Source organism: Notolepis coatsorum, assembly GCF_963971535.1.
Source record: "Notolepis coatsorum genome assembly, chromosome: 4".
In the NCBI taxonomy this organism is placed as follows: Eukaryota; Metazoa; Chordata; class Actinopteri; order Aulopiformes; family Paralepididae; genus Notolepis; species Notolepis coatsorum.
The window spans coordinates 28010513-28034399 of NC_140168.1; the positions used below are offsets into that span (position 1 = coordinate 28010513).

Below are 23887 nucleotides of genomic sequence, written 5' to 3' on the forward strand. Positions count from 1 at the left end.
AAATAACATAACCCTAACCTAACCCTAAAACCGAAATAAAGTTAAAAAAAAATAGTTACAAAATCCACCCATTTTCGCCCACAAACCGGCCAAAACCGGCCAAATTGTTCATAGTTTTTGGTGCCCTTCTGTGCCCTACTGAAGTGCTGGGTCTAGATACGCCCCTGGTCTGGAGGTCCTCCCCCAGGACATTTTGAGCATCAAACACCAATTTGTGCCTTTTCTGCATCAATTTATTGGAAATGTCTTGACTGAACATGAGTGAGCGGCACTTCTGCAAGGTTGAGATAGTACGGTCCTGTAGGGGTGTCTGAAATTGTTGGTTAATATATAGTTACAGGTGAGAAGGATATATAAATGTTTTGACCCCCTTATTCTTTACTTCTTTTTGGGGAGGGGGTTGTCTTTCATATTAGCTATATTTTTTGATGGGGACAAATTTCCCTTTTCTCAATATTGAGAGGGACATGTCCCCTGCAACCCCCCCCTAAATGTACGCCTAGGTTGGGGGTAACATGTTACAAAGGGAAGGTAAAGTAACTGTAACTATTCACATCACATCACATCTGTCTGTAACATGGTCATGTGACGTATTACCGTTCCAAAGTCATGCAGTAACCGCACAGTGACCAGTGACGGATCTGACAAGGTCGTTACATACTGTACGTTAGCCTATTTCCCCTTCTTTTGTCGTACATTTAAATATTGATAGAGTCCGTCCTACTCTACCGCTTGTTCCCAATTACGCATCTGAGTGAGAGAGCATACATCAGAGAGAGAGAGTGAGAGCGAGACTACGTCACCTCCTACAGCTTATTCATGGCTGCACACAGAAAGACATTATGAAATACATTATGGATAGAGAGAGACAGAGACACACACACAAGTAACCCATTCTATCTGTGATGGATTTGAATAGATACTGCAATTATTTTATTTTATTTTATTTCAAACCATTTCAACTTGTAAGACACTACGACTGCAGCAACGACAAGCGTACAAAACAAGACATAGTTTATCAGCTTCAATTTCATACATATAGGCACAATAAATAAGAATAAACAATCAAATAAATCAGCATAGTCAGTTACGAGTCGACACACAGTGGTCTGAGATCATATTTTAAATGCAGCAAAAGAAGGAAGAACCTTATCATCACGTCTTTATTGGCATCTTTATTGGCATAACCGCAAACCCGTATATAAACCAATCGAAAAATGTCCCTATCTCACTGCTTCCTTTCCTCCCCCTGCAGGCTGTCTCTTTGCTGTCATGATGCCGCGTTGTGAATTCAAATATTGTTAAGATTCATTATGAGCCATTCAAGGGTAGGCGGGGGGGTGGTAACTGCATTGGATTATCGACGAAACCTTACTTGGTCCCAATAAGAGGGTCTCGTGTATTATTGGGTTAGGACATTTACTGTACATTGGAGGGGTTTGGGTTAGGACATTTACATGGGCCAGTTTCGAATTGCAGTCTCCCGTAGGTGCTCTTTGAGAGTGGTTTTGAAAGTGGGTAGTGATTCACATTCCTTTACAGCTGTGGGTAGGGCGTTCCACATTGATGTGGCATAATTGCGAAACGTGTTTAGTCCCTTGTTTGAGCCGAATCTGGGTTTAACATGATTTGTGGCCATACCTGTATAGATCCCCTCCCCCATGCTGCTATGATGCCTGAATTTCCCCATGCAAGGGGATCAATAAAGGAATATCTTATCCTATATTATCTTATCTAGCACTCGGAAAAACAGCCTACAGTACATTATAAATATATATAGAGAGAGACACAAGTTACCCATTCTATGTGTGATGGATTTGAATAGATAGTGTAATTATTTCATTTAATATCAAACCTTTATTTCGACTCGTAAGACACTAATTTACAGCAATGACAACCTTACAAAACAAGACATAGTTTACCAGCAATTTCGCATGATAAACAATAATAAACAATGGAATATCAGGTAAGACGCACTGTGCTACGAGTCGACGCACAGTGGTCTGAGATTATACTTTTAAATGCAGCAAAAGAAGGAAGAACCTTATCATCACATCTTTATTGGCATCTTTATTGGCATAACCACAAAACCGTATAAACCAAGGCATTACTTTTTAAAGTAACGAGTAATGTGTAATACACTACTTTATTTGAGTAACAACCCCATGACGATTCCCTACCAATGATGTTGTCAATCTGTATAATAATCTTCTCAGCACAACCCTTAAGCTGTTCTTGAATAATGGATACCCATGCTCCGGATAGCCACAAAACTACTGCAAAGTCAACAGGCCCACGCTCCAGTCTGTTCAAGTCCAGAAATAAATGCTGAAACATATTCCACAGTGCAAGCAACGTAGCTTTCGACATTTATTTAAATGGAATATAGGATATAGGGCTAGGGGTCCAAAATTCTGCATTCACCCTTTAATTTGCTGTAAAAAAAAATTTAATAAATAAGTAACTTGATTATAAGTGGGAAAAGTGGGTTTTCTATATAGGCTTCTGGTATTGTAAGCTATATTCAAACGGGAAATGTCAAAGCAACTCGGCCAAAGACATGCAACTCTCTGGGTTTACATTCGACAAGCTGACAACAACTTGGAGCAGTCAGTTGCTGTGGAGCACATGTTCTACTACATCTCAAATTGATACTATACATTCATGTTTTATTTTAGAATGCATATCTGTGACTGTGTATTCTTATTTTTCACTATACCTAAAATGTTTATTGTGAGCGATCTGTGGTGCTGAATTTCCCATCAGGATTAATAAAGTACTTCTGTTATATTCTATTCGATTCTATTATGGGAAAAACCTAACATTAATCAGTCCACGGTCCACTTTTGTGTTTCTATCCCGTATTTGCTCATCAACAACAGCATAGCCTAACCGGCCGACTTATTCATTTAAGAGAGTGAGAGAAAGATGTCAATGTGAGAATGTTTTGACATGACTATGTCCATTCCAGCCGCACCAAGTTGGAGGAGAGAAAGGCACTCCCCAACCCAATACGCGCGAATGCCAAAAGCCGCTTCTATGTGTCAGAATAGAGGGGCGCGTCGCACTGTTGTGTCCCTCCAACCCACATGGTCAACGGACGGGAATTAAAATGCGTGCTTATAGTTATTGCCTAGGAGCGAGTAACGGTAAGCAGCGCGCGCCGCTACATCCTTTATTGTGGGGACTTGGGAGAAGCGCGTGGAGGACACCCCACCTCTTTCATTATTCGAAATCCTCACGGGTGGTTTTCAGAATTCCATATCAACGTGGCACTGGCACAACGCAAATGCACGATGTGTGTAAGATGTCAATTTGATGCGTTTTTTTCTTCTTTCGACCAGTGACAACGCTATGACTGAGTGATTTATTTCCCTTCTCCCCGGACCTACTAACTGGAGGGATAACGGGACTCGAGTCGTGCCTATACCTGGAGTTGGGAGTGTGACGTGAGTATCGCAGGCAGCACAAACCGTTATCCGCATTCAAGACTACTTTCTCCTATATACTCTAATTATAAATAGCCTTAATCTCAGTGCCTAAAACAGAACAGTGCATAATAGCTCCCATGTGTTCTTCTAGACAAGGTGTTAGTCTTTCATTGTAATCCAGGCTAAAACAATTCTGTAAGTAAAAGTACTCCCTGGCAAAAAAAAATATATAATGTAATTTCTGTGACACTTATTAATAGGCATATAGCCTACATCCAAAGGTTGGCTTAAAATATCTTAACTATACTTATCAACAGTTTAAAAAGATTATTTATTTATCTACAATCTAGAATTATATTATAATACTATTAGATGTAATAACAATATTATGTTTTCCTCTTACAGTCTCAGTAGACCCGTTTTTCTGGGCACATCTCCTATGCAAATATGGTAGACATTATATTTCTGGGGGTTGTTCCATATATGGGCCACCACCCTATAGTGAACTGGGTTGATTTCTGGCTTCAAACACGCTCTTTGTATAAGAAGGGGCTCATCATCACGATGGCTGTCATGTGAAATCATATGGCTCTGTTTTCTATACCTTCAGAGAATTCCACTCTGACTGAGCAGTGGCGGACCTGCACTTTAGCAACTGTTGAATACAGATCTCTCCCAGATGTAACCTGTGAGGTGTCTCCTCCCAATGTGAGCCTGCATGCACACAGCACTATAGGAGTGCTCAGGGTATATTCAACAAGGTTGGGGGGGGGGGGGGGGGGGGGGGGCGATGGGCTTGTCTCTTTGGTATTGATTCACCCCGGTCGAGAGGATTTAAAAAAGGAGTGCCGAGGTTAAAACTAAAAATGATGAATCCGTCTTTACCGGCTGCATCTGGTCCTGCCGTTTTTAATGCCTTGTTGAGGACGAGCACTTTAAGGATGTAGAGAGAGATGGTGAGCTTTGAATTACCCCCCCCCCCCCCCCCCCCGCTCTCATTGTCCCCCCTTTCAACACGGGAAATGACCTAATCTACTAATGATAGTGTCTGCTATAGATAAGGGTTAATTCCCCCCCCCCCCCCCCCCCCCACCCCATTGAAATCTGTCCTTACCATTGGCAAGTAATAAGCATGGAGAAAGAATACATTAGCTCAGCAAATTACTCTTCCCGATTCCAATCAGATGGGATGGCATGACCTTGGGGGGACGGGTGCGTTCTGCTGTGTTTAGAGAGACGGGTGGTAGAGATGGCGATGCAGAGCGAGGGGGGGGGGGGGGGGGGGTTGAAGGATGTTTCATTTACCACCGAGGCCATGTCTGCACACTGCTAATGCATGCCTTCTATTCGTCCTGAATCCCACGGTGCATGGGTTTGGTTTACAATTAGAAACTCGCAGTTGAGTTTAGCGGATGTGACGCTGTGCCCAACATCGCCAACGCGTTGAGTCACGTGGGAAGTCAGTGAATACACTCTCAGAAGAGACGTGTTGAAATTGATTGATTGATTGATTGATTGATTGATTGATTGATTGATTGATTGAAAAGTTTATTAACAGATTGCAGAATGGGTACAGTACAGTACAGCTCAATACATACAATTGTTAAGGGGATGCAGACCAGAGAAAGACTTTCGTCTTGTTTACATCAGGGTCCCCCATTTTCAATTCATCATAACATATATACATGACATACAGATAGACAGGTCAATTCACACAGGTCTGGGCACCACATGGTCATTTCAACACGTTGTGTGTGTGTTTTTTTCCCTACCGCACTCGTGTGCAGTGTGTGTTACGTTAACCCTTCCACTTGTACAATCGCACATAGGGGATACGAATTTAGAGACGGGAGCGTTCCAACGACGACGTCATGATGGCTTACTGGCCATTGAGACTATTGAGAGTTATAGACGGTTTTGCGAAGTGACAAGCGGTGACGTTCTAAAAGGACCAAAGTAAATTTAGGGGGCGACAGTGGAGGTAGAGCAGTCGTCTGGTAATCCGGAGGTTCCCGGTTCGATTCCCGCTCCTCCCGGTCAGCGTGTCGATGTGTCCTTGAGCAAGACACTTAACCCCTAATTGCTCCCGATGAGCAGGTTTGCATGGTTGCCTCCGCCGTGAATGTGTGAGTGAATGGGTAAAATGTGAGTAACAAATTGTATTTGCGCTTTGGATAAAACGCTATATAAAAAAGCAGCCATTTACCATTTACCATTTAATTTCCCATCGCAATAGCTGACAGGAAATACGTTTGGATCCAAACTGTTCCCTAGCAACAGAATTTCAGTGAAACCGTCTATATAGACTGGTATAATTCTAAGATTCCGAGGGGGGGGGGACAGCAAAAAACATCTACCCTGTGTTATATCAACACGTGTCTTTTGAGAGTGTAGAAATGTATAGCTTATAAGGGTGCACTTTCTTTCCCCAATACTCTCAAAGTTCATCCAAGTGTCCTCCCTGATCCCCTCCTTCGTCTCGTTCTTGTTTTAGTTGCTGTGTGTGTGTGTGTGTGTGTGTGTGTGTGTGTGTGTGTGTGTGTGTGTGTGTGTGTGTGTGTGTGTGTGTGTGTGTGTGTGTGTGTGGTGTGTGTGTGTGTGTGTGTGTGTGTGTGTGTGTGTGTGTGTGTGTGTGTGTGTGTGTGTGCGTGCGTGCGTGTGTGCGTGCATGTGTGTGTGTGTAGTAGGCTAAATCCTTCGCTAAGTCCTCCTCCGCTGTGTTCAATCTCTGACTTGTAGACAGTTGAATCACCGTGACTTACCACAGAGCCAGTCAGACCCTTTCAGCATGCAACTGTGCTACAGGCTCTGGCACCAGGCATGCCGTATAGTGGCTTGTGGAAAAAGAATTACCCCCCCCCCCCTGGCAATTCAAGCTTGTGGTCTCTGGTTGTGTCTGAGGCCAGCTGCAGAATGTGCGTTAAGGTATATTTCACTTGTAATTTGAGTCTCCGCTCAGACCCACTCTAAACGGTCACATACTCTCTCTCCCCTTTTCTTCCTCCACAATATTCTCCTTGGAATTCCTCCCGGGTTCTTCATTTGCCCTCTGTTTCCACTTAAGGAGTCTTGGCTGTTGTCCAAGAAACACCTCAGCACCATTTTCCCCTGCGTTGCCAGTACCTGTATGCATAGCCTTTGACACTCCGGACCTACACGGAGAGCAGTGTTTGAAGTCGCTTCACAGCATGTAATTAAGCTAGTAGTTTGACTACATTATGCAGTGGCTTGCTGGCAGTTCGACTAATTTCAAATCTGCAAAGTTATTGCAGCTGTTGACCACGTTTTACTTTTATATTTTGAGTTGTAGTTGTCTACTTAAACTACAAGCTATTTCCTATCAGCTATGTGTCCTATAGATTCTGCTAGAATCAGAGATTCTGCTCTGACCACGAAGCCGACAGGCCCATTCTATAGACCGGTGTACAGATCAAGTTGTTAGATGATCTTAAAAGACATGTGAAAGTGGATGCAGGATGATGCGAGGCACACTTCTTATATGGCACTATAGCCATTGCAATAAACTCAATTGAGTGGTATATTATGCAGTCATGTGACTTCCTTTGGTATCATATTTTGTAAAAATTGTGGATATGAGTAACTTAACAAAACTATATCTCTCCTGAGGGTAGCTTTGCTGTAGTTCATCTCTTTCCAGTGTGAAGCGAAGCAATTGGTAGCTTCGCGAAACAACGCTTTCATAGGAGCTTCCCCAACTCTGACTCGAGAACGTCAAGTGTGTTTTCCCTAAAACGTTTTGTATCGACCGCAGGGGCCGGTGTGTGCCTTCCCTTTATCCCGCAGGCCGGAGTTCTAAAAACTGATTACAGGAAGACAAATTAAACACCTGATTGCCTCCGTGAGAAAGAATCCCGCTCTCTGATTGCCATCCTAAGTGCTTCCGCAGTGCAATCAGCGTGTGTAGACACCACGTCAATCCCTCAATTAGCCCAGTTGAATCGCGGGAGAGCTTTTTGTCTGAGATGCTCATTTGATTTGATGATGTTAACAGCCAAGTGCCTTTGGAGGTGGGTGGGGGGGGGGGGGGGACACAGCTGCTGGTTCAAGTGGGTTAGATACATTATGTAAAGACCGTCGACCGCAGCAGATGTTTCATCCTTCACGAAGCCTCGGCTGCAGCCTCCACACGCTGATCACACGTCGTGGATCTCCATATATGAGAACATTTTGGTTCTCTTTCTTTCCCACCAACTGTCCTTCAGTTAACACCGTCCCGTGTAGCAATAGGACTATGTGTCCCAGCTTATATATATTTTTTTTGGATCCACTTTTTCTCCCATTTTTTTCTATATTTTCTCCCATCCCAATTTCGTATCATCCAATTCAACCCTCCCCTGTCACGAACGCTGTTTCTTGCCTCCCACAAGCCGGCTGCAATGTGGACTAAGTCATACATAGCACAAGTCCCCTCCGGTACTTGAGGTAACAGCAGTCGCATCTTTTCACCTGCGCAGCTCGATCTCTCAGTGGCGAGGAGTAACGCGTGGGAGGCTCACGCTGCCCCCGACACTTCCTGATTCTACTGCGCAGGCGCACCAACCGACCTGTAGGAGTCGCTGTCCACAACGCCCGATCCCCACCCTTCAGTTTCCCTCCCCGTAATACGGCCAATGTGTATTACTGCGGACGACCAGCTAAACTGAAAACAATGTGGAGAGCTGGATTCGAACACGCGAATCCTAGCGTCTACACACTGGTGGCGAGTGCCTTGCCCACTACACCACCTAGCCGCCCGTGTCCCAGCTTATATAAAGCGCCCTCGTACACCCGCTTATTCTCGTTCAACTCAAGGTTGCAGAGTCCACAGCCCCTGCCGGGAATAGTCATTCATCCTCCTGAGCGGGCGTGCAATAGATCCCGCTTTCCCCGTGTGTTCCCTGTGGCAAGTCTGTCCTTCCTGAAAGATCTCATGCACTGTCAGTTTTTGCCATCGCTTTGGTAAATATAATAGGGGTAGCATATGGTATTGTTTTAGCGAGGAGAGAGAGAGAAAAAACGAACAAAAGCTCGACACATCTGGCTCTTGGAGTTTGTTTGAAGTGAAGGCTAATTGTCGTGGCTCCGAGGTCTATTTGTAATTAGACGTTATCCCAGGGAGCCCGCGCGTGGTCACCTCTCTAATTGGCAGTCGAAGCCGTGGACCACCTGGCCCAGCCCTCAACACCCCAGGTGCTGCCGAGCAGAGCTGTCGGTCATGGTGGATGTGGTTTTTAAGAGAGAGAGAGAGGGAGAGAGAGAGAGAGAGAGAGAGAGAGGGAGAGAGAGAGAGAGAGAGAGAGAGAGAGAGAGAGGGAGAGAGAGAGAGAATAATAAGAAAAGAAAGAATAAAGACAGAAACGTGCCATGCCTGCCAAACGTTCTGAAAATGGCAGATGTGGAACATGCCGGGGGAAGAATAAAGGTTGTTTCACGCTGTGTGCAGCGAAACCGGCCCGTTTGTATACGGTACGAAACCAAGGTCTCGGCGCGCTCAGTGGTGTAATCTTATTTGATGCAGAACATCACCAAACGTCACCAAAAACGTCACACTACATTGTCCTCAGATCACTAACACCCCCGGGGAACGTACTGTACAGTGTCTGGCAGCGCATTAAAGCCCATGCAGATTTGGGCACTTATTTTGTGTGGGTGGGTGGGGGTGGGGGAGGGGGGGGGGGGGGGGGTTCTAATCCATAAATGCCACAAGAACTGCGATTGTCGTGAGTTCAATATCCATGTGGGGGGAAAAAATGGTTTCCACCCATTATGGAGAAGGAAAAAATATGTCAAAATTATTTTACAATCTGACACAAACATTTACATTTAGCTGACACTTTTATTTGTATCCAAAGCGACTTACAGTACAAGTTCTGTAGGCCTACAACAAGTCAGCAGGAAGGGTACAACTCTGGCAGTTAAGGGTCAGTCACATTGTCCGTCAAACAGTGTTGAACTTGAGTGCTACAGTCTTGAGTGCATAGTAGTATAGACATATTGGCATACTAGGTAGTAATATAGGCAAGTTATATTCCTTAGTAGCAGAGTATATAATAGTAAAAGACAGTACGAAGGTTAGTAGTTTTGTTTTTGTGATTACATATGTAATCAATCAAAATTATGAGAATTATGTGAAGGCAAAGTTTCACACAAATCGTGGACATTTTGCATATGAAATGTCCACACATTGGAAATACATGATGAAATATGGGGGGGGGGGGGGATTTCCCACATGTGAAATTAATCTGGCCTTGCTGTACAAGACAGACTGTTACTATGAAGTCCGTCTCTTTTACAGATGACTGAACTGTCTGAGATAAAAGGAAAACAGAGAGGATAGGACTAGAGTTCTCAAGGGGCCTGGAATTCAAACCAAGCCCTATACCCAGAGACCCCAGTGGGCTGAGATCATCACACACATGAGGGAGAGGGAGAGGGAGAGAGAGAGAGAGAGAGAGAGAGAGAGAGAGAGAGAGAGAGAGAGAGAGAGAGAGAGAGAGAGAGAGAGAGAGAGGGGGGGAGAGGGAGAGAGGGAGAGAGGGAGAGAGGGAGAGAGGAGAGAGGGCAATCAGCACCATGCCTGGCAAGTCAAGGGGGAGAAGCCAGATGAAAACCTGTTCTCTAATAGAGCACCATGGCTGTCCATGGTGCTGATTGTTCTTCTCTCGCTCTTGCTCGGTGAAGTGCTAATTGCAAAAAAATTGCATTTTGAGCATAACTAGCTACATTTTAACAAGTAGAGAAAGTCTTGACATATTGATTCACTTAAAAATGTACAATCAATATTTTGTTTTGCACATGCCCTACCCGACTGAAATTGTCGGGCTGAGACAGAATTGAACTCTAACACTTGAAAAATGAAGTTAATAGTTAATAGACAATAGCCTCCATACAGGAAACTCGTTATTTAGACCAGTGTTTTGACACAGACATCGCAGTGTTTTTATTTATTTTTCAAGATCATAGGAAATATTCATTTGTTTCAGGGTAGATTTTCCCTTTCACCGTGATCCTAACGTAAACAAATTAATAATGAGTGGAGTCATGTTTCATTATCTTGTTGATTGACTGACTATTTAATTGTATTTGTTGTGTTTTGTGGCTGTAAAAGATTAGTTGACATTGGTAAACACATCTATGTTCCGATTTAGTCCCAAAAGGCTTATTTTTCAACTACTGTACAAATCAAACACTTCAGATCAAGTATGTGAACATACCCCTCGTTTATGATGGAGAGAAATAAATGACAGATCAGAGCTTTATTAAGGATGCATCCAATTGGCTCAAATAGGATAACGGGTGTGGCAGATTAGCCATTACATAAAAGTGTTGAACGAGACAACGTTATGCGTCACTGTGTTTTCACAGACAAGAGGGCCTTTGTCTAGTCAACACCAAAAAGTCAATAGGGTGTTTTGTGTAGCCGTCCCAGCGTCTGAAATCCAGACAATTTCACAGTGTGTCTCTCTTTTGTCCCTTCACAATGGCATCAGAAAACACTGAGCAGCTGATCACTTGTAGCACGGAGGGGCTGCTACACAACAGTACTGGAAGCCTGTCGTCACATTGGACGCCTCTTTCTCCGCCTCTCAAACACGAGGCGCGGTGGCGAATCGAAAGTGCACACCGATTACCGTTGCTACCTCAGCTAACGTTACATACATGACATACATACATAAATGTTTGGACGTTTACGGGGGCCAGGTTCGAATTGCAGCCTCCCGTAGGTGCTCTTTGAGGGCGGTTTTGAAGGTGGGCAGGCAATCACATTATTTTACGGCTGTGGGTAGGGCGTTCCACGTTGTTGTGGCATAATTGCGAAACGTGTTTAGTCCCTTGTTTGAGCCGAATCTGGGTTGCACAGGATTTGTGGAACTCCCTCTGGTGTTGTGGTCGTGGAATTCACTGACCTTTGGGAAGTATTTTGACATGTACATGGGTATCTTACTGGTGTAGTGTATCTTGTAGACCAGGCCCATTGCAAGCTGCTGTACTCTGTCGTCTACTCTAAGCCATCCTAGGATGTCAAAATGGGCAGGGGTGAGTGAGGTGTGTTTTAGGAGTAAGGTCAAGCAGTAGTCTGACAAGTTTGTTTTGTGATGTTTGTAGTCTTGTTTTTAGTGCCTTTGAGGTGCTTTGGTAACATGAGGTGCAAGTTGCTGTTCATATCTCGGTCGTGGTGAGACCTGGTCATACAAATTAGTTTTGTTGGAAACTGCCAGAATTAGCTTCTCCTCCCATTGTCGATTGGTTTGTTTTGCTGTCGATTTCTCTTCAAATACACCGGTTTGTCAAGTATTTGTAATCCCTCCCCTCGGTTGATTCGATTGGTCCGTCGACAAGAAGGTGTCATTGGCATTGGTGCGTTCCACGGCTGAAGTTCAAAAACACAAGGCGCCTGTCGCGACAAAACCATTGACAACCATAGAAAGAAAGGCACAGGCGAGTTCAAAAGGGCATCCAATGTTATCACAGCTAATGCTTATGGAAGAAAATATAGTAATGCTTTCAGGGAGAATAGGAGATGATCTGGATATGATTTGTTGTTGCTGCTGCTGCTGGTGTTGGTTGTTGTTGTTGTTCTTGCCTCGAGAGTTGTGAGCTCATGTATTTTCTTCATGTCACGAGAGAAAAAAGAAAATGTTACGAAAGTACAAGAGAGAAAACTATGATGATGTTGTTGTTGTTGTTGTTGTCAAAACTGAGTGTTAACACATTCAGCGCCAGAGGTCGCTGTGGGCCGTATGGCCGTGTGTGCCAGCGCTTTAATGAATGGGGATACATGCCGGTGTTTGCAGTGCTAAAACTATATTAAATATTATAGCTATGGATATAATAATATAGTCGATTGTCATTGAGTTTATTCCGGTCAAGATGCAAAAAAACAGATAATTCTTTCATCCATACATTCCCGTTTTATACCGTGGTGAATATGAGTATAGTTCTAGAGTGATCCTGTGTAATCCCAGGAAACTCCGGCAAACAGCGTTTAGTGCATGTCACTAGAAACCGTGCCATTCCTCGCTTGGATCAACAATCAATCTGAAATCAACGCTATATTATCGGTATTATGTTTCATCATGCATGCATGAAAGGGTGGGGGGGGGGGGGGGCGGTTCTATGCTTCGATCGTCACCAACGGCATACGTTGTGGAGTAACGTTACACAACACTACAGGATCACAACGAAGGCATGCTCGGATCAACGCAAGATTGATACCATATAGCACTTACCTTGACTAGGATGTACTGCAAAAAGAATATTGCAATTATCTGATCGCCATTCCAAGTATTGATGTCGATCGTGTTCCCAACATAATCTCCCAAAGTACATGAATCGACAGTGCTTGATTCTCCCCAATCCATGTGTTATAAATGTTACTACTGCCCGACTAGGAAAACCTGGACCGGACTTTTTAGATCAACGTACTGTACATGCTGAGCCAGAGAGATTCCAAGGATGTACAATACCGGCCAGAAGGCGTTAGGCGGCGGTATTGGACGTTTGCGATCTCAGACCCATTCCCAATGATAATATCAGGCTCCCTCCATGGATTATGAATGGAAATAGCGAATAAAAGAAATAACGACCAAAACCCGGGTTTGGCGCTCAAGCAATGCCGAGTTAACCCGACTTATCTCGGGTTTGGCGTCCAATGTGTTAATTTACTAAGACAATAGACACGAACGGAGTTGAACAGACGCAGGTTTGCTCTAGGCAGCGTGAATGTTTCAAGTTGAGTAAGAAATTTGCCAGGCGTGATGGAGCAAATATAGGTACAGTATTATGTTAACAGTGAATATGATAATATTACTGTGACTGTCTCTGTAACCTGTAGTCTCTTTGGTAATGATCCCGTTTTTGTAAATTAGCATGTCTTCACACCAGTTGCGCCAGTCATCAGCTGTCAAACTGACCAGACAGTCACAGTACATGTACACACAGTACACAGTACACACAGTGCATAAAAAGGTGGCGTACAGTTTCTCAAAACGATGTAAACGTGACATACCGCCGCCAATACAGTAGTCCATAGTGCAGGGTGTGTGTGTGTGCAGGGTGTGTGTGTGTGTGTGTGCAGGGTAGTGTTGTCACGATACTGGAATTTCGAACTTCGATACGATACCTTGAAAAGTATCGATATTCGATACCATTTTCGATACCACGGGGGAAAAGGTTCAATCTTAAAATGTAAAAAAAAGATTTGAATAATTTTGCTTTTGTTGCTGGTTGATTCTCCTCAGCTTCTCTCTGGTACTATAAGAGAAGATACATATAACACTTTTAAAACCCTTTGTTTATCTTTAGATCACACATTTATTTAAAAATAACTGTTCATCTCACTTCAATCATTTTTATTACAGGACTTGGTATTTTCTCAAGCAGACAGATGTAAACACTGTGTTGCATGTACCTGACAAACTAAACTGTTTGTATTACAGTCATATTCCGACTTAACTGAATGCACATGTGTGTGTGTGTGGACTACTGTACTATTACAGGTATTGAAATGAACAATGCAACTTCCTTATACAAAAAGATTTTTTTTTTATGAATAATTAAATATCGATATTTCGGGAAATGAGTATTGAAACCGTTTTAAATATTCAGAATCGATATGTTTTTGATATTTTTGACAACACTAGTGCAGGGTGTGTGTCTGTGCAGGGTGTGTGTGTGTAGGGTGATGAGTATAGCCCACTGTCCTTGTGCAGTGTTAGTGGTAAATGGACTGCATTTCCCGGCGACATCGGCTCAGGTGGTAGAGCGGTCGTCTGGTAATCGGAAGGTTCCCGGTCTGATTCCGTCTCCTCCCGCCAGCGTGTCCCAAGTGTCCTCAAGCAAGACGCTTAACCCCTAACTGATCCCGATGAGCAGGTTGGCACCTTGCACGGTTGCCTCCACCATTGGTGTCTCTGAGTGAATGTGAGGCATAAGTTGTAAAGCGCTTTGGATAAAAGCACTATATAAATGTAGTCCATTTATATAGACAAATGGTACAAAGCACTTTTAAACATATGCCTCACATTCACTCTCCAACGGCGGAGGCAACCGTGCAAGGTGCCAATCTGCTCATCGGGAGCAGTTAGGGGTTAAGCTGCTTAAGCATCTTTCTCAAGGACAGTTGGGACTGCCGGAACCGAACCAAGAACCTTTCGATGACCAGACGACTGCCCTACCTCCTGAGCCAGTGTCGCCCCATATGTTGTGTTCGACACTGCATCATGGTTTCATTGTATTGACCTATCTCAGGCTCCGCCTTCTTTTCTTGATTATCCAATCACAACTGTTGCTTTCTATGACAAAGTTTGTCAGATTGGTGGATCACGAAAACAGGGCGGGGTTTGAGAGAGGTCAATTGTGAAATTTGCAAGCTTCTGAATGTTCTATACCAGTGGCTCTCAACTTTATATTCGTGTCAATGACACCCCATCTGAAAATATATATTCATTCTATATTGCTGGTACTGCTACGCTTTACTTCATACCACAGCCGAGAAAATGAAAATAGACTGAAATTAACTTTAGATCTCCTGGGCGACGTCATGTAATTCGATTTTACATACTCAGAAGTGTTTATCACCTAAACATACAGTAAAATGCGTGTCACTTATTTGCACTGCCACTTCCCCCGGAGTTGTTGAAATGGTCCAACTTCTCGAAATGTGAGTGTTTACTGGGGGCTTGATTAGATTAAATATGTTATTTTCAATCCAAGTCACATTTGATTCATCGTTGGCAGCGCCCGGTGTACAGACAGCCTGGGGCAACAGTGGCTCAGGAGGTAGATCTGGTAAACGGAAGGTTCCCGGTTTGATTCCAGCTCCTCCCGGCTGTGTGTCAAAGTGTCCTTGAGCAAGACACTAAAAACCCCTAACTGCTCACGATGAGCTGGCCAGCACCTTGCATGGTTGCCTCCGCCGTCAGTGTGTGAATATGTCAATGAGAAGCACAAGTTGTAAGGCACTTTGGATAAAAGCGCTATATAAATGCAGTCCATTTACACCTGGACGATATTCTGACACACCCGTGTGGTTGTAGTGTTCAACTGACTGAAAACCATAAACCAGAGAAATTATAATCAAATGTTTTATTGCCGTTTCTGGGAAGGAAGGCGTTAATGCACACAGCAGGTGTTGTTGCTTTGGCCGATTGTGGCAGAACTCCATATGGACTTCGGCCTGATTGTTGTACAGGCCGGTTTAATCACCGGAACTCCTAATATGGGGCACAAACATACACAGAGGGAAATGCACATGTCTGCTTTCTATCACCTCTCCTCTCTTGCTCCTCTGCCACAATATGAGACACTAAGAACACAGTTCCACCAAGCAGCAAAGTGTTAGGCTAGATGTTGACAAGCAACCAGAATCGATTCTACAAGTGTTGTAGTTCATGTTCCCAAATCTATATTACAATTCTCATCAAGAATAACAAGCACATTTTGGTCAATAAACACTTCTGACCCGTTTCTGGTGGAGATGCGGGATCCTTGCTTTAGACTCTGCATGTACTCTGCTGAGGTCAGGCAGACGCCTGCGAACACCAGCTACTAGGACAGAGAGACTTCGGCTCAGCTTCTTCCCCCAGGCCATCAGAGCCTTGAACACTGAACTCTCCACACACAAGCACACATGAGCACACACACGACACACACACTGTACACGCTCACACACTAGCAGCCACTTTAACATGAGCAAACATACACTCATGCTGCACACGCTCACACTTATGGTCACTTTACAAAAGGAAAGGTCACTTTAAGAATAGTATAGTATAACTTGAGATTGTATAATATAGCATGTACATAAAGATCCAGTGCCTCATCCGTAGCTAACAGTGTATTGCACTACCACAGGACCTAGCATGTCCTACCATGCTCTGTAAATAACTCATGTACATATACCGATATGCCCTACTCTGTTTACTTGTTTTATTGCACAATGTCGTTCTATTGGATTCTATTATATATTACTATTGTATTATGCACATCGTTGCGGGCAAGACCCCCCGCATTTCATTGTATACTTGTATACCATGACAAATAAAACTCTTGACTTGACTTGACTTGACCGCCCTACCTCCTGAGCCAGTGTCGCCCCATATGTTGTGTTCGACACTGCATCATGTTTTCATTGTATTGACCTATCTCAGGCTCCGCTTCTTTTCTTGATTATCCAATCACAACTGTTGCTTTCTATGACAAAGTTTGTCAGATTGGAGGGCGGCTACGTGGTGCAGTGGGCAAGGCGCTCACCACGAATACTGGAGACTGGGCTCGAACAGGTACGCCTCCCTGTTCGAGCCCAGCTCTCCACATTGCTTTCAGTTTAGCTGGTCGTCCGCACTAATACACATTGGCAGTATTAGGGGGTGGGAAACTGATGGGTGGGGATCGGGCGTTGTGGACAGCGACTCCTACAGGTCGGTTGGTGCGCCTGCGCAGTAGAATCAGGAAGCGACGGGGGCGGGGCCCCTCCAAAGCCCAGACCCCTGACGCTGAAAGATCGAGCCACGCAGGTGGAAAGATGCGACTGCTGTTACCTCGAGTATCGGAGGGGACTCGTGCTATGTATGACTTAGTCCACATTGCAGCCGGCTTGTGGGAGGCATGAAACAACGTTCAAAGACAGGGGAGGGTTGAATTGGATGATACGAAAATTGGGATGGGAGAAAAATAGAAAATGGGAGAAAAAGTGGATAAAAAAAAAAGTTTGTCAGATTGGTGGATCACGAAAACAGGGCGGGGTTTGAGAGAGGTCAATTGTGAAATTTGCAAGCTTCTGAATGTTCTATACCAGTGGCTCTCAACTTTATATTTGTGTCAATGACACCCCATCTGAAAATATATATTCATTCTATATTGTTTTTTCTGGTACTGCTACGCTTTACTTCATACCACAGCCGAGAAAATGAAAATAGACTGAAATGAACTTTAGATCTCCTGGGCGACGTCATGTAATTCGATTTTACATACTCAGAAGTGTTTATCACCTAAACATACAGTAAAATGCGTGTCACTTATTTGCACTGCCACTTCCCCTGGAGTTGTTGAAATGGTCCAACTTCTCGAAATGTGAGTGTTTACTGGGGGCTTGATTAGATTAAATATGTAATTTTCAATCCAAGTCGCATTTGATTCATCGTTGGCAGCGCCCGGTGTACAGACAGCCTGGGGCAACAGTGGCTCAGGAGGTAGATCTGGTAAACGGAAGGTTCCCGGTTTGATTCCAGCTCCTCCCGGCTGTGTGTCAAAGTGTCCTTGAGCAAGACACTAAAAACCCCTAACTGCTCACGATGAGCTGGCCAGCACCTTGCATGGTTGCCTCCGCCGTCAGTGTGTGAATATGTCAATGAGAAGCACAAGTTGTAAGGCACTTTGGATAAAAGCGCTATATAAATGCAGTCCATTTACACCTGGACGATATTCTGACACACCCGTGTGGTTGTAGTGTTCAACTGACTGAAAACCATAAACCAGAGAAATTATAATCAAATGTTTTATTGCCGTTTCTGGGAAGGAAGGCTTAATGTACACAGCAGGTGTCGTTGCTTTGGCCGATTGTGGCAGAACTCCATATGGACTTCGGCCTGATTGTTGTACAGGCCGGTTTAATCACCGGAACTCCTAATATGGGGCACAAACATACACAGAGGGAAATGCACATGTCTGCTTTCTATCACCTCTCCTCTCTTGCTCCTCTGCCACAATATGAGACACTAAGAACACAGTTCTACCAAGCAGCAAAGTGTTAGGCTAGAATGGCTAGATGTTGACAAGCAACCAGAATCGATTCTACAAGTGTTGTAGTTCATGTTCCCAAATCTATATTACAATTCTCATCAAGAATAACAAGCAAATTTTGGTCAATAAACTCTGCATGTACTTTGCAACAATAATGCAATAAATGTGACCGCGGCGTACGGGTGGAGACTGGAGTACAACAGTGAAGGTGTGGGTTTGGTTTTATTTTTGCATATTGTGGGGCACCTGGCCTTGCTGGAGGCAAGTTCAACTGACAATTAGAACAAGAAGACCCAGTCAGATTTTCAAGGTTAAAAAGAAAATCACTTATTGTGAGGAGAGTGGGGGTGGGTGGAGTAACACAACTGAAATCCTACACTGGCTTCACTCGGCCTGAAGAGAGAGCAGGGGAGAGACGGTGATGGTTAGTGGGGGGGGGGGGCCAGGCCAGGCTGTGGTCTTTCAGCCCCAAACCAGGCTCGGTTTTAGACAGTCAAACAAACTTAGTGTCCTTATCCTCCAATACACAGGTGTGGCAAAATATTCCTCATAGTCATACATTAAAGGACTATGTCCAGCATTTACTCACGAGCCGGGGGTTAGCTCACTGTTCTTCCAGGGGTGGTGGAGTGATCCTTCACCAGGGCTGTCGTCCTGAGTCTCTCCCTGTCCTTCCTGTTCGCCTCTGCTTAATTAAAATCCTCACTGTTAATTGGCGATGCAGCTCGTGTTCCACAGTGTGAGCAGGTAATTAGGGAGGTACCTGCCCTCAATTACCTTCCCCAGTGGCCTGGTTTGGGGGAAGGGTCTCTGACCGTGTGGTTCAAGGTGGTGACCACTGGGGTGCCACAATATACAAGAATGGATTTTCTTTTGGGATGCATGGATTTCAGTGTGGGCTATTTCCTAACTCTGAGAATCAGTTGCAACACCAGATTTGCTAGCTTTGAAAAGCATACCAGACTGCTTGGTCATTTGAAACGAGGTGTATAGTGCAGAAATTGACTAATTCATATGAATACAGTTTAAGTCTGTATTAGGAAGTCTATAGGCCTTATTGACAAACATGTACAAATGATATCATAATGATTCTAGTAACTAGAGCGTACTACGTACTAGTACTACGGGTATTGCACTACCACCCCTGCAGGACTTATATAACAGGAGGTGCAAATCCAGAGCCTGCAGAATTAAGAAAGACCCCCACCACCCTAACAACAGCCTGTTCAAGCTGCTGCGGTCAGGCAAGCGCCTACGGTCACACGCTGCAAGAACAGAGAGACTCCGGCTCAGCTTCTTCCCCCAGGCCATCAGAACACTGAACACTGAACTCTCCACTCACAAATACACACTCACACGCACTCACACACACACACACACACACACACACACACACACACACACACACACACACACACACACACACACACACACACACACACACACACACACACACACACACACACACACACACACACACACACACACACACACTCATGCGGCAACCGCTCATTCTCCTGACTGCCACTTTATCGCTCACCTTTAGCACCCCCCCATACAAGTTTGCATTAGTGACATGCTCAGGAACTTAGCATGTCTTTTTTACCATGCATATCTTGTGTCTTACCTATTTTATTTTTCTATGCCTATTTTATTATTGTATTTTGCACAATCAATGCGGGCATGACCACCCGCATTTCACTGTATGCCCTGGTATGTATGTGACAAATAAACCTCTTGATTCTTGATTCTTGATTCTTGAACTAGATCAGTGTATTTTTTAAAGTGTAACATAGTAAAGATGGGTAAAACAATTTATTCAGCCTGTCGAGGATTTAAAATAGACAGTAAAATAAGAGGAAGTATAAATGTATGAAGTATAAAGGAAATACAATGACATTTACATTTACATAGTCATTTAGCAATAGCTGATGCTTTTATCCAAAGCGACAAGTTCTGTACAACAAGTCAGCAGGAAGGGTACAACTCTGTCAGTAAGATTGTTCGTGAAACAGTATGAAACTTTGAGTGCTACAGTCTTGAGTGCATAGTAGTATAGACATACAGTATTAGCATAGTAGTAGTATGAAGCCTACAATGAAGCCTATAAACCGCTGTATCTCAAAGAGTAGTAAGTAATATTTAAATGTTTACTGTACTTTTTGTAACATGACAATGAGGTTTGTAGCACAAACATTTAGGGAGTTTAAGTCACAGTAGTTCTTACAGGCTTCACGTTCAAGTTCAAGTTCTTTATTTGTCAAATACACAACAATACAGGGGCATTTCAGGGCCCCGTTCCCCGTACCTGGATAACTGAGTTAGCCGGATAATTTCCAGTCTAGTCTGACTTAAGCCGGACCTTTCCATTCCCCGACACGCGATTGTCCAAATCACCATGACAACAGATCAAAAAGTTTGAGCCTGGTCGAGAGCAGGGTTAACTTCAGTTAGCCGGATGAACCATGGCCACGCCCCCGCAAATAAATGACAGCTCGCTTCCTGAAATGATTCTCACAGTCTAGATCCCATTATACCATTCTGAATTATGTTTCTGTGCTTCGTTTTCCTAGAGGGGGCTTTTGAAATGTATAATAATAGAACTAAATGCTGATAATAAATCATATTGAACCTATAGATTTACTTTGTCCTAAATAAAATAATGCACGTCATATACGGCGCTCGGAGTCGCGATACACGCTGCATGTGGTTATTTTAATAACGGCGCATTGCAAATGTGAATCCCGCTGGGATATTTTTAATGAATATCCGTTTGGCTCTGATTAGTTTCATATATTCTCCGCTGTAGATTTGCTTAACGGAGCGCCCGGATTGTGTTTCATTCAAGCATAAAATTGAAGTGTCTATGCGTGGATTGTGGATTTTGTGTGATATTGTAACTGGGATTAAAATGTCTGATGAGATGCGCTGTTTGACGGATTTGAGAAATTGAATGAGCCGTTGACGTCACATTAATGCATTTGAGAATAAAGAGATAAAACTTCATTCAAAAGAAAAAATATTCTAAACACGGGTCTCTCGTCCATTAATGGATAAACAATGAATCTATCCCGTCTGGCACAGTGGCGCAGCAGTAGTGCTCAATCCTGGCAACCGGGCGACCGGTGTTCGAAACCCCGCGTTTACAATATCATTTTTTGGAATATAATATTAATGATTATACGCAAAAGTAGCCTAGTTTTAAGTTAAAATATTATAAATCTACATGCATTGAGGATGTCATTCTTTATATAGCTCTCAACGTGCACCAAATTGAATTATTCCTACATTGCAAAAAGAAGGAAAAGACTAGGATTCGAACCCGGGCCGTCTGCGTGAAAGTCAAAAGCAGAAACCGTTACACCACAGTGCAGATAAGTAAAAGATCCACCATACATCAATCAATGGGTAAGAGAGCCGTATCCTTATTCTGTATAACAGTTTAACTAATTATTTTCGCTAGCAAGATCTCATTTGATTATTCAATCCATAAACCTACTGCCAGCAGGCAAGTTTAAAGAAATATAATCTGATTGATTGAGGTAATGAGGGACTTAAAATTAGCCTATAGATAACACATTTAACTTGTCGGCGAGGCGATTGAGCCGTACTGCAATCTGTTAATAAAGTTTTAAATCAATTAATCAATCAATGCCGTTAGAAAATCAGGATCTCTGCTATCGATACGTGCTGGCTTTTCAACTGAAGCGGCCGCGCGCACTTATCCTGGGTCTCAAGTCTGGTTCGAGTTAACGAGACTGAATCCACCTTCGAGGAACAGGAAAATCCCGGCTTCAAACATCGGGTTAACTGAATCTGGATAATGGGACTCTTGATCGACTTAGTTGAACCAGGTACGGGGAATAGGGCCCAGGTAATCACATGTTTGTGTTTTCGAGCTCAGATTCAACACACAATGAATACAAGAATATAGTAAGTAGTAATAGTGTTGTGGTTTGTAACCGACCCCAATCGCACAACACAAGACAGGTATGATGGTTTGCCAAGAAACAGATATTTATTAAGAACAGGGAAAAAGGGCACTGTCCCTTTAAGGGAGAAAACACAAGACACTGGAATAACACAAGAGGGGAAGGTAAAGTGCCTTTAAGAGGCGGGCAGGAAAAGGGAAAACTATGGGAAGGTAAAGGGAACGCCTAAGGGAAGGTTAAGGGAACGCCTTGGGAACAGAGGACTAGGGAACGCCTAAGGGAAGGTTAAGGGAACGCCTTGGGAACAGAGGACTAGGGACTAGGAGAGCTAGGGATAGAGGACTAGGGACTAGGAGAACTAGGGATAGAGGGACAGGTACTGGGGAACATAGGGAACAGGTTCTGGGGAACAGAGGGCCAGGTTCTGGTGACAGAGGGAACAGAGGCCCGCAGAGGCGGGCTGGGGACAGGGAGGAACAGGGGACAGAGGACCGCGGAGGCGGGCTGGGGACAGGGAGGAACTGGGGACTGGTGGGAAAACATCTGGGCCGCTCTGCAGAACAGAGGAGAGGGTTAATATTCAAAGGGAAAAAACAGAGCAGATGCAGAACAGTCCAAAAAACAAAGTAACAAAGTAAATACTATCTTCGTGTGAACAAACACACAGTGGGAGATGGAATGTCCAAAATAATATCCAAGTGAGAACTAAAGGAGGCAATACGCTGGGGAACAGCAGCGGGACGAGGGCAAGGGGCATTACGCTGAGTGAGTGACATCACAATCAAAACTCACCCAGGCGTATGCGTAAAGGTACAGGGACAGCAGCGGGAACGGGGGCAAGAGGCATTACGCTGAGTGAGTGACATCACAATCAAAACTCACCCAGGCGTATGCGTAAAGGTACAGGGACAGCAGCGGGAACGAGGGCAAGGGGCATTACGCTGAGTGAGTGACATCACAATCAAAACTCACCCAGGCGTATGCGTAAAGGTACAGGGGCAGCAGCGGGAACGGGGGCAAGGGCACTACGCTGAGTGAGTGACATCACAATCAAAACTCACCCAGGCGTATGCGTAAAGGTACAGGGACAGCAGCGGGAACGGGGGCAAGGGCACTACGCTGAGTGAGTGACATCACAATCAAAACTCACCCAGGCGTATGCGTAAAGGTAAGGGACAGCAGCGGGAACGGGGGCAAGGGCACTACGCTGAGTGAGTGACATCACAATCAAAACTCACCCAGGCGTATGCGTAAAGGTAAGGGACAGCAGCGGGGCGAGGGCATCGCCACCGGGTGGCTGGCTGTCCGAGCCGAGGAACAGAGTGCTGGAACAGTGGCGGTGGCGAGGATGTCGTCCACCGGGTAGCCGCTGTCGGAGCCGAGGAACAGGGTGCTGGAACAGCGGCGGTGGCGAGGAAGTCGTCCACCGGGTAGCCGCTGTCGGAGCCGAGGAACAGGGTGCTGGAACAGCGGCGGTGGCGAGGATGTCGTCCACCGGGTAGCCGCTGTCGGAGCCGAGGAACAGAGTGCGCGCCACACCTTGGTGTGCGCGTCGGAACAGTGGCGGTGGCGAGGGCGTCGTCCACCGGGTAGCCGCTGTCGGAGCCGAGGAACAGAGTGCGCGCCACACCTTGGTGTGCGCGTCGGAACAGTGGCGGTGGCGAGGGCGTCGTCCACCGGGTAGCCGCTGTCGGAGCCGAGGAACAGAGTGCGCGCCACACCTTGGTGTGCGCGTCGGAACCGAGAGACGCCTCGGGGTGCGTCTGCGAGGAGGAGTGTGCC

At 44.7% G+C, this 23887-nt stretch overlaps 1 protein-coding gene across 2 annotated transcripts in view; it reads left to right on the forward strand.

Moving 5' to 3' along the window:
- Positions 1-3336: 3336 nt before the first annotated feature.
- The window catches only part of LOC311226997 (CMP-N-acetylneuraminate-beta-galactosamide-alpha-2,3-sialyltransferase 1-like), a 120813-nt gene continuing 100262 nt past the window's right edge, over positions 3337-23887 (forward strand). Inside the window, exon 1 of one of the 2 annotated variants that reach the window (XM_084312490.1) lies at positions 3337-3449. The gene's annotated coding sequence lies outside the window, so the exon portion shown is untranslated. The remainder of the gene's footprint in view (positions 3450-23887) is intronic. The other variant, XM_084312489.1, reaches the window with a different exon arrangement.